Source organism: Vigna umbellata, chromosome 6 (assembly GCF_029865625.1).
Source record: "Vigna umbellata cultivar VRB3 chromosome 6, Vumbellata_1.0, whole genome shotgun sequence".
NCBI lineage: Eukaryota > Viridiplantae > Streptophyta > Magnoliopsida > Fabales > Fabaceae > Vigna > Vigna umbellata.
Window position 1 is genome coordinate 17,822,001 of NC_142170.1, and position 7,403 is coordinate 17,829,403.

The 7,403-nt window shown below is 34.5% G+C and overlaps 1 pseudogene across 3 annotated transcripts; it reads right to left on the minus strand.

Moving 5' to 3' along the window:
* Positions 1-1,508: 1,508 nt before the first annotated feature.
* On the minus strand, positions 1,509-6,872 carry LOC124822596 (histone-lysine N-methyltransferase, H3 lysine-9 specific SUVH1 pseudogene; annotated as a pseudogene). Of its 3 annotated transcripts, XR_015780364.1 has the most exons (4): positions 4,528-6,872; positions 4,000-4,066; positions 3,096-3,625; positions 1,509-1,739 (listed from the first exon to the last, which is right to left on the minus strand). The product of XR_015780364.1 is annotated as a histone-lysine N-methyltransferase, H3 lysine-9 specific SUVH1 pseudogene, transcript variant X2 (transcript). The 3 variants fall into 3 exon arrangements; XR_015780365.1 differs by lacking the exon at positions 3,096-3,625; XR_015780363.1 differs by lacking the exons at positions 1,509-1,739; positions 3,096-3,625 and having other exon boundaries at positions 3,801-4,066.
* Between the last annotated feature and the right edge of the window lie 531 nt (positions 6,873-7,403).

Here is a 7,403-nt window from a genome sequence, read left to right on the forward strand (position 1 = left end):
GAGGATCTTGGATGCTCAGGCTACCTCTTCACCTTTATTGGGTTTATTCTTTCATACTTTCATTGTTATTCATCTAGGTTCACCATGAATATGGTGAACTAAACCTTGTATGTTTGTTGGGGAATCAATGTAATCTCTTGAAGCTCTCATATATGGATTTGTTGAATACATCTTTGAATTAAGACATATGCTTTCTTTTCATCATTAGTTAGGGTTTTTCCTCTTTGCTCAATGCTTGCATTGTTTAACTCATTCTAATGCATGATTATTGGTTTTGTTGATACGGACACGTACGGGGAAATCTAGATCCGGGGAATTTCTCCCAATATTTTACTGACAACATTATATTGGTTGCCTTAAGCTCCTGCACTCATGAACTAATCATTAGGAATGCTAGGAATTGTATGAACTATTTGATTAGGGAGAAGCCATCTAGAATGGTACATTAGAGAGTGGCATTAACAATGATGATTTGAAAGAGGAATTCCTAAAATATATGAGAGTGGATGAGATGAAATTGACCCCCAACAACATATTCATTCATTTAATCCATTGAAAGTGTTTATCTTATGTCTTTGCCATTGATCAATTCATGCATACATGTTTATTTTCGTCTTGCATATTAAAATTTCAATCATTGTTTTCTTAAGTCTTAGCTAATCAAGAAATCACATAACTAAACTAGGCCGTGAGTCCTTTGGGAAGAACGATACTTGGTCTTACCAAGTTTTATTACTTGAACGATTCGATCATACTTGCCGATTGTGAAACAAGTTTGTGACATCATATTTTGGTGCTTACAAATTTGTCCATCAGTCATCAGCTACCCTTTGAATCCATCATTTTTTTCTAATTCCACAAACCATTATCACTCCCTTATGCATGTTGGAACAATTTCCCAAGAACTTAAGGAAACAAGATGGACAACAATGTAGACTTGATATAATCTTCTATGCATTAATACATACTTTCTTAAAAGCAATATTTCGTCCCTTATAAGAGTGAAAGGGATCACGAAATCCGCTTTTGAGATACAAAGAAGAAATATAACGATAATACTCACTCTTAGTATTAACGTCAAACAAGAATAAAATTCTCACGAATTGATTTGTGTGTTAAGTGAATGACCGAATATAGAAAATAGTCTATCTATCTGTGCATCAATAGAGCACAGGATCCCTTTATATAGATGTTGATCAAGCATGTTTCAAATCCAAGAGATATCATATTCTGATTAGTTACATTTCTTCATAAATGACTTTAACTTTTTCATGCATGGTCGTAACTCTTCATGAACAATTGTAACTCTTCATTGGTTATAATTTTTCATGTATAAATGTAACTCTTTATGAATCTGAAAACGGTCTCTAATACTCTTAAATTCCAACAATCCTCCACCATTTGAGAGTATTGTATAATTACTAACACAAAAATCAATTTAATAATTGTAATCTTACACATAAATGAAAATGTACATAGACTTGAACTTTCACTTAGTAGAATACACATTTCAAGAATTCATATTTTATTAGTGTCGAAACGATTGAACCAACATAGTACATAATGAAGTCTTGAAGATACTCTACATGTAAGATAAATTACATATTTTTGTTATACTTGACACAATAGGGTCATGCATCCATATCTATTCATAAGTGCAACAAAGTCATGCCCCCTTGACTTCTTGAAGCAGCCAAACTTCGCACTTACATAGGTTGATTTCTTAGGTAAACATGTTTCTGTGACAAAACATAAATTCAAGAAATCAATTAAGAATTAGTCAACCTCCTAAGCATCATATATCTAAAGCACTCTTTAAATAATTATTTGTGTTTTCAATCATCAAATAAGAGATTTAATCTTATTGAACTTAAGACTTAATGTCATATTAAGTGTTAAGTTAAGATTCCCTTACTTGTGATTAATCGTGGGCTCCATTCTTATTCCAATTGTCATTCTGGAAATGGAATCTTTAGTCAATGCTTTAGTAAATCCATCAGCCAAATTAAACATTTTTCGTACGAAATCTATTGTAATAATTCTATCTTTGATAAGTCCTTGGACATAATTATGTCTCACACCAATATGTCTTGATTTGCCATTGTATACTTGACTATAAGCTTTTGCCAATGTTGTAGCATTGTCACAATGTATTGCTATTGGTGATATTGGTTTTGGTAACAATGATATCTCGAACATGAGATTCCTCAACCATTCGGCTTTCTTTCCTGCCGAGGCTAGAGCTATAAACTCTGAAGCCATAGTGGAATCTGTAATGCAAATTTGTTTTTTGGACGACCAAGAAATTGCACCTCCCACAAGGAGGAAAATTCAACCACTAGTTGAAGAGTGATCTTTTACATTTGTAATTCAACTTGCATCAGAATATCCTTTCAAAACTGAAAGATAACCACTATATGTTAATCCATAATTAATAGTTTTCTTTAAATACATAAGTACTCGACGTATTGCTTGTCAATGTGATAGACTAGGGTTACTAGTATATCTACTCAATTTGCTTACTGCAAAAGCAATATTTGGCCTTGTAGTTTTCATTGAATACATTAAACATCCTATTACCTTTGCATATTCCAGTTGTGAAACTACTTTACCACCATTAGGTAATATCTTTAAACTAGGGTCCATAAGTGTTGAAGCAAGAAAACATTCATAATTGTTGAATTTCTTGAGTACTTTCTAAATGAGATTTAGACAAAATTAATTTTTCATTTTCTCTCTCAATCTTTATATCTAGTATAACATATGCTTCTCACATATCCTTCATAGAGAAACAAGATGATGGAAATGTTTTGGTCAAATTAACTTGATCTAAATTTGTTCCAAAAATTAGCATATCATCAACATATAAGCAGATTATGACACCATTACCGTTGTCATCAAATTTACTATACACACACTTGTCTGAGTTATTAAAATTATTAGTCTAGCATCAATCATTTTGTAATTATTAAAATTATTAACCTAAAATTTTTAGCTTGATGCATCTTCAGAAATGTATTTGCTTTCAAGTTGATCCCAAAGTTCTTTTGCAGAATCCACATATTGATATATATCAAATAAAGGATTAGACATACCGTTCAGAATGTGACCACAACAGACATAATCATCATTCTCCCATTTGTTCCTTTTTTGTTGTTCCTCGAATGTCTCAGTTTCGCTTTCTTTGGGTTCGGGAGAACTTAGAACATATGCCATATTTAGAGTCGAGAGAAGGAAATGCATCTTCTTTTGCCATTGTTGGAAACCAACACCTTCAAACTTGTCTAATTTGTGAAAGTTTGCAGACATCTCACGAATTGTTGTCATCTTAGAGAATATATTGCTTTTAGACTCTTGGAACAATTTTCCTAAAAGCAATATTTCATCTCTTATAATAGTGAAGGGTCTCTAATACTCTTAAATTCCAACAATGCATACCAAATCTCTTTGAAAATATTCATCTAAAGAAGTCATTTACTTTCAATCCTTCAATTGGCACCATTTAAATCATTAGGCTTCTTTGTGGCAACCACTTATTACCCTCGTCCCAACAAGTACATCAAGAATTCCTTGCTTAATTTGCATTGTACTCAAGCAATAAAGCAGCAGAACTTGCTTCCTCACTCTAGTATAGCCACACAACAACGTAAGTGTTAGCGATCTTCTAAAAGTCATGGTTTGCTTGATCCTCCTTAGGCAACCCCCACCCCCAAACGAGAAATCCCCACACGTGAAAAAGAGAAGGAAATTAAAAACAAAACACGTGAAAAAGATAAGGAAATTAAAAACAAAACCTGCAATGCAGAAACTTAATTTTACATTACTCAATGGAATGACAAAAATTGGTCCACATGCAGAACATCTAATAAAAATTTAGAATATGAGAAATCTAACATCATTGACAAGCCTGACATGGAAGACTGCGTAAGAAAAGAGTGTCATAGTCAATCAGTATAGGGAAAATGGGAGAAATTAAAAACTAAAAGGCAAACTTCTTACATTCCTTTCACCCATAAATAATTTTGTTTCCTCCGCACTTCTATATCCAGAACAAAGCTCAATATTTCTGTGAAATAGCACAAAGCAGTCAGCAATCCAAAATGTTTTATGCCTTAGCTATAAGAGTTAAATTTATATACACTATTAATATAAAACTTTTTACAAAAGCATCATGAAAATGACTTTTTTTATCTTAATAAAATGGATTTTCCAACTTAATAAAATTTGGTAACAAGTCCAAAATCTTTATTTCCTTTTTTATGTCATCTCTTGCTAAAAAGCATCCAATAAAATTTTACCATTTTACCACATCATCCTATTCATAAAAATGTAGGGAACAGAAAATTCTCACAGGGTGTTTGTAAAAATATTTTACGGAAAGTGTATAAGATAAACTGTCCAATTATAAAATTTGATACAACACGATGTTAAAAGAAACTCAAAAGATGGAGATCATTATTAAACAAACTAAAATATTTGTTTGTTATGAAGCATAGATATAAATAACCAAGGCTTTTTCAAACCAACCTCTTTTAGCCATGAATACATTTGTCAACACCATGCCGGCGAATGAGCAACTGCAACAAAACATCAACCAAAAGAACCACCGCATTTTGCTGATTCACACAAGCATTTCTTTCTCCCTTGGGGTGCACTACTACCATCAGCATGACCAGAACATCCATAATCATATGTTAACTCTGCCATTGGACGAATGTGTCTAAGGGCAAAAAATGCAATGTGAAGAAAGTATTGATTATTTTCTGCGTACAAGACTGGCTGCCAGAAAACATTTGGGGAGCAACTATGATTCATGTATCTAGCCACATTTCCAAAATTTTTAGAACTGATAATTAGAGGAGAGGGTATAGTATAATCTTCAGTAGAGGAGCTTATTTCGTCCAATAAGCTAGGCTCATAATTCCATTTGAATGGATTGTAAATACGACTAGTATCAAAAACATACTCATCATTATATCCCCCATTCTTATTTACCTTGGCTCTATCAATTACTTCTCCTGCATACTCACAAATAAAAGTACCAGCACGTATAGGATCAAGTGATCGAAGTCCCCACCCTCTATCTTTGGTTTTGAAAATTTCCATTTGGTGCTTCAAACCTGTCTGCGATACTCGATTCTTGCAGTTAGGAAAGCACTTACACATTGGGCCACACTCATGAACCAATGGTCTCCGACTGACTAGAACACCATTTGCAATATATGGGAAGTCACCTTCATTTCTTTGAATGCAAGAGCAGCTCAAATCTCCAGGGACACATGTTTTGTTACAGTTGCAGCCATATGAAGATTGCACCATACTGAATGGTTTTGAATCTCTGAGAGAATTGGAATAGGTGAAAAAAGAAGGCCCCTTCTCGTTGTCAACATCATTGACAAGTGATACAGGAATAGTCTCAACTCCTGTGGTGAGATCTGCAAGAATAAGACCAGTCCTTGAAGATGAACCTCTCTTCCACTTCTGAATTGATTTCCAAACAGCAAAAGCACTAGGTTGCCCAGGTAATCTAACAAACTTGTACTTGAATACACCACCACCATACTTCCCTTTTTCTATCCAAGAACCCTGGATTTTATACAGACCATCATAGACATAGAATTTTGCATGTTTATTCACCGCATCTCTCAAGCCCCGGATGACTCTTACTTCATTCTGTCGGTGTGTACTTCTATCTAAAGCAAGATTACCCCTTTGAAGCTTCTGATCAACCACATGCTTGTCTTTCTTGTTGAAGTTCTCACCTTGGCCAGTATAAACTAAAATATCGTCCTCCTCTGCATCATCATCGTATACTCCTGACGATACAATGCTTAAAGCCACTGTTTCCTCCTGAAGCTCATCCCTGACGCTCATGTAGTCAATTCCACTCATTGACTGCGCATGCAAACCCACATGACACATTTCCATCCGCAAAAAGAAAATATCCCCAATCTCAACCCCAGGCACTGCTCCTACTCTCCTCCCCATATTTGTGCGAAACACTTTGCTTGTCATCACATTGCTTGCTCTTAAATCCGGGCGCTTGGTTCCCATCAATGTGTTCAACTCCTTGGAATCTTCAAGTTGGCAGAACCTTCTCCGAAGAGAATCAAAATTCATGAGCACTAGATTAACCACTTCCCGATCACCATCATCCCTTTGGGCCATGCTAATAACACCAACCGAAGAACTGCCACCAAAATCCTGAGTTTTCTTGCGCCTTTTTTGGGATGTTTTGCAGCTCTTCATAGGCTGCGAAGGACGGTTTGGGCTATCGTCGACACTCTCACCATTGACACCCTCAATAGGTGAAGAAGTGTCTCCATTGACTTCATGAGGGGTTTCTTCTTCATCTGGTGGCTTCCTATAGGACCTTATTGGAGCTGGAATAGGAGTAGGTGATGGCTGAGACTCTACGGGTTCCCCGAACAAAACAAATGGAGGAAACCCAGATGGGTACCTTCCAGAGATAGAAAGTTGAAGGGATTTTGGCAACACAGGTGCCAAACTACGCAGGGGTTTAACCTCTACAATCCTAGTTTTATCAACCAAACCAGAACCAGAACCAGGAACTGAGTTTTCGCACAACCCTTCTTCCATTACACACTTTAACACAAAGAACACAAAATAAAGATTCACAAGCTCAACGTAATTTACAGATTTTTGTTTTCTTTCTAACCTTCAAATTTGAACCACGCCAACACTTAACATAGCTCTCCCTTTACAAATCAAACTATTAATCAACAAGAAAAGTCTAACCTTTTGGTGCAGAGGGGTCATTAAACCCTCAAGCTGAAGACGCTGCTTCGGAAATGGTTTGCTCAAGAACCCAAAAAGGAAAAGGGGGTGAAATACGAACTTCGAGAAAGAAAATAATGAAGCACAATAAAGAATATTTATGAAACTAGCTTTTTCATTTAATTCGATATTTCAAGAATTATACACGACATATTCTCTTACTTAATTACCTAACTATTAAAAACTAAATATGTACGTAGGATAAATGAGCTTTCTAAAATTCTTAATTATTCATTTAGGAAGTAAATTTGTAGTTATTAATTTTCTAATATTTCCTAAAGTCCTAGATGCTCAACTAAGATGACAACGGGTTGGATAGGCATTCAATCTGATCCGAAAAAAAAAACACCTACTATTTGTTAATCATTTCAAAAATATCTATAAATATTTTAAAATTCACAAATACAGATAAATATTTAAAAAATTATATTTTATAAATTATTAAAATAAAATTACGAGAATATACGTAACATTCCAAAAATACAGTGCAAAATTATATAATAGAATAATCACATCGAATAATATTATAGATCAGTCTTACAAAATGAAGAGCGTACGGACCGAACGGACTTACAGAATGACAAGAAAGTTAAAACTGTACAAAA